Below are 4,610 nucleotides of genomic sequence, written 5' to 3'. Positions count from 1 at the left end.
GGGTAGCATTCTGAGCGTTTGAAAAAACGCCCAGTAAGGAAGGATTCCTGGCGTTTAACGCCAGCCAGGGTATCTGGCTGGGCGTTAAACGCCCAAAGAGGCAGCCACATGGGCGTTAAACGCCAGAATGGATATCATTCTGGGCGTTTAACGCCAGGATGACACAAGGGAGGTAATTTCATTTCCAATTCAATTTTTTTTTTCAATTTTTCATTTTTTAAATCATAATTTTAAATCTCATCTTTCCACATTTTCAAAAATTCTTGCTAACAATTAATGTTTTTATTCAAAAAAATTGCAAGTTTGTTACTTTCTTATTAAGAAAGGTTCAACCTTTGAATTTTAGAATCATATCTTTTAATTTCTTGTTAGTCAAGTCATCAATTTTAAAAATCAAATCTTTTTCAATCATATCTTTTCAATCATATCTTTTCTTAAAATAAAATCTTTTTCAATCATATCTTTTTATTTTGATTTCAAAATCTTTTTTTCTAACTTCTTGTCTTTTCAAAATTATTTTCAAATCTTTTTCAACTAATTACTGTTTCTTATCTTTTTTAAAACCACCTAACCACTGTTTCACTTCCAATTTTCGAAAATCACTAACCACTTTTTCAAAAATCTTTTTAATTAACTAATTATTTTAGTTTTAATTTTCGAATACTCTCTCCATCATCTCTTTCTATTTACTTGCTAACACTTCTCTTTTACTTATAATTCGAACCCTCTCTCTCCCTCTGTGTTCAAATTCTTCTTATTCTCTCTCTACCTCATTCCTCTGTTCTTCTATTCTTCTGACACATCAAGGAATCTCTATACTGTGACATAGAGGATTCCACTCCTCCCTTTTGTTCTCTTCTTTTTCACATGAGCAGAAACAGGGATAAAAACATTCTTGTTGAAGCTGATACTGAACCTAAAAGGACTATAAAGAAGAAGCTAAGAGAAGCTAAAGCACAACACTCCGGAGAGGACCTTATAGATAATTACAAAAAAGAAGCAAACATGGCAGCCGAACCCAACAACAATACCAGAGATGCAAGGAAGATGCTTGGTGACTATGCTGCACCAACTTCCAACTTCTATGGAAGAAGCATCTCAATTCCTGCCATTGGAGCAAACAACTTTAAGCTTAAGCCTCAATTAGTTTCTCTAATGCAGCAGAATTACAAGTTTCATGGACTTCCATCGGAAGATCCTCATCAATTCTTAGATGAATTCTTGCAGATCTGTGATACTGTTAAGACCAATGGGGTTGATCCCGATGTCTACAGACTTATGCTTTTACCTTTTGCTGTGAGAGACAGAGCTAGAACATGGTTGGACTCACAACCTAGAAAAAGCCTGAACTCTTAGGACAAGTTAGTCAACGCTTTCTTGACCATATTCTTCTACCTCAAAAGCTGAGCAAGCTTAGAGTGGACGTCCAAACCTTCAAACAGAAGGAAGGTGAATCCCTCTATGAAGCTTGGGAAAGATACAAATAATTAACCAAGAGGTGTCCTTCTGACATGCTTCCAGAATGGAGCATCATATGTATATTCTATGATGGTCTGTCTGAATTGTCTAAGATGTCATTAGACCATTCTACTGGTGGATTTCTTCATCTGAAAACCCCTGCAGAAGCCCAGGAACTCCTTGAGATGGTTGCAAATAACCAGTTCATGTACACTTCTGAAATAAATCCTATGAAGAATGGGATGACTCAGAAGAAGGGAGTTCTTGAGATTGATACTCTGAATCAGAAAAAAATATTGACTCAGCAAGTTAATATGATTTCTCAAAATCTCACTGGATTGCAAGCTGCATCTGGCAGTGCTAAAGAAGCCTCCTCTGAAGGAGAATCCTATAACCATGAGAATCCCGCAATAGAAGAGGTGAGTTACATTGGAGAATCCTATGGAAACACCTATAATCCTTTATAGAGGAATCATCTAAATTTCTCATGGAAGGATCAACATAAGCCTCAACAAGGCTTCAACAACAATAATGGTGGGAGAAATAAGTTTGGCAATAGCAAACCTTTTCCATCATCTTCTTAGCAACAGACAAAGAATTTTGAGCAGAGCTTCTCTGGCTTAGCAAACATAGTCTCTGATCTATCTAAGATCACTCTCAGTTTCATGAATGAAATAAGGTCCTCCATCAAAAATTTAGAGGCACAAGTGGGTCACCTGACTAAAAGAGTTATTGAAACTCCTCCTAGTACTCTCCCAAGCAATATAGAAGAGAATCCCAAAAGAGAGTGCAAGGCCATAACTATAACCAAAATGGCCAAACCTGGAGAGAGTGAAAAGGCAGTGATTCCCAGTGAGGAAGACCTTAAGGGACGTCCACTGACCAATAATAAGTTCCTTATTGAGGAACCAGAGGAATCCAAGGCTCATACAGAGACCATAGAAATTTCACTGAACTTACTTTTGCCATTCATGAGCTCTAAAGAGGACGAAGACTGAAGAACTGAAGATTGATGGTTTAGAAGTTATAGTAAACTCTCGTTGTAAGTATAGTTACTAAACCAAGCAATCAACCTTTCTTACAAACGTTTTGGTTGTCACAAGTAACAAACCCCTAAATAAATTGATAACCGAAGTATTTAAACCTCGGGTCGTCTTCTCAAGGAATTGCAGGGAGGTATGTTCTTATTATTGGTTATGAGTTTTGTAAATTGGGGGGTTTTAAGAACGAGGAGCAAACATGATAAATGACGAATAAAATAAATAAATGAATGTAAAATAAACTCTTGGCAAGGTACGAGAAATTGGAAGTCCTATCCTAGTTATCCTTATCAATGATGACGAAAGTTGAATCTTAATTCCACTTAGTTAACCTCTGCTGTTGCAAAGGAAGGCCAAGCGGCTAATTAGTTTGATCCTCAAATCCTAGTTAATTCCTCGAAAAAGATTGGGATTATAGAAGTTCAAGCTAATTGGCAAAGATAACGGTTATCGATCATGTTGAGTTTGATAACTCAAGAGTTACTGATTTCTTAACCAAAACCAAAAGGGAATAAAATCTACATGAATGAAAATAAATTGGATAAAGCCAAAACATCCATAACATATAAGTCTGAAATACCTCAAATTATATTAAATAAAAAAATGCCAATTCAAACATGGACAATATCATCAGCCAATTGGGCAACATCAATCAAACACAAATAAAAATATCAGAGTAAATAAAAGTAGAAAAGAAACATAAATTATTGAACCTGATGAAGATGAGATAAATCCTAATTTCTAAAAATCCTAATCCTAAATCCTAAGAGAGATGAGAGAGCCCCTCTCTCTAGAAACTACATCTAAAACCTAAAATTGTGAATTATGAATAGCCTGATGAGTCTCTGCATGTTTCCTGACTTTAATCTGTGTTTCTGGGTCGAAAACGGGGTTGAAATCCGGCCAGAATCTCTGCCAGTGACTTTTGTAATTCTACAGATCGCGCACGTCACGCGGACGCATCATTCACGCGGACGCGTCATTCGGCGTTTTTCTTTTTCATGCGGGCGCATCGTCCATGCCTCCGCGTCGCTTCTGCTTTTCCAATCCGCACGTCCGCGTCACTCATGCGGCCGCGTCACTGCGAATTCCTTTCTTCCGCGCGGTCGCGTCACTGACACATACGCGTCACTTCTCGCTGGTCATCTCCTCAATTTCTTGTGTTCCTTCCATTTTTGCAAGCTTCCTTCCCAATCTTTCACTCATTCATGCCCTATAAAGCCTGAAACACTTAACACACAGATCAAGGCATCGAATGGTAATAAGAAAGGATTAAGATTAGCTAAATTAAGACCAAAGAAGCATGTTTTCAATCATGTAATAATTTTAGGAAGGAAATATAAATACATGCTAATTATATGAATAAGTGGGCAAAGACCATGATAAAACCACACAATTAAACACATTGTAAACCATAAAATAGTGGTTTATCAACCTCCCCACACTTAAACATTAGCATGTCTTCATGCTAAACTCAAGGAGACCAAATATATGAGTAGGGAAAGGCAAGACTTATAAAATGCAACCTGTGAATGTGAATGCAACTACATGCGAAAATGATTCTACCTACTTGGTGAAAAAGTAAATAAATCCTTCAAGAATAAATATGAACTGGATTTTACTAATTCAAATCACAAAATACAATATAAATAACTTGCAAGAAGAAGATAGCTCATGAAAGTAGGGAATATAGAATTAAGCACTGAACCCTTACTAGTAGTGTATATCATTCTAACTCTCAAGTGTCTAGCGTCAATTCTCTCAATTCTCTACTAATCTTGCCTTCTATAACTTGCTCTTCATCTAACAATCAACAAAAATTTAATGCACCAATACACAAATCACGAGGTCTTTTAAGGGTTGTAATGGGGTTAGGGTCAAGGTAGGATTGTATTTGGCCAAGTGGACTAAAATCTGAATCCTTAATTAACATAAACTTTTCACCTAACTTAAGACAATTCATTTAATTAAAATACAAAATCTAACTTCCCATTAACTGTGTTTTCCACATGTTCATGCATCCTAAAATTGAGTTTAGTACATATGCATTGATACCAACACTTACTTTGGGGCATTTTGTCCCCTTTTTTTTATTTGTTCTTTTTTCTTTTC

General features: G+C 36.3%; 1 non-coding gene across 1 annotated transcript; it reads right to left on the bottom strand.

Annotated features, from left to right (window-relative positions):
• Window positions 1-1,409: 1,409 nt before the first annotated feature.
• LOC130971729 (small nucleolar RNA R71) lies at window positions 1,410-1,517 on the bottom strand. The gene has a single exon (XR_009082941.1). It is a non-coding gene; the product is annotated as a small nucleolar RNA R71 (small nucleolar RNA).
• Between the last annotated feature and the right edge of the window lie 3,093 nt (window positions 1,518-4,610).

Source organism: Arachis stenosperma, chromosome 3 (genome assembly GCF_014773155.1).
Source record: "Arachis stenosperma cultivar V10309 chromosome 3, arast.V10309.gnm1.PFL2, whole genome shotgun sequence".
NCBI lineage: Eukaryota > Viridiplantae > Streptophyta > Magnoliopsida > Fabales > Fabaceae > Arachis > Arachis stenosperma.
Note: the sequence above shows the minus strand (reverse complement) of the source record. Positions and strands in the feature narration are given on the sequence as shown.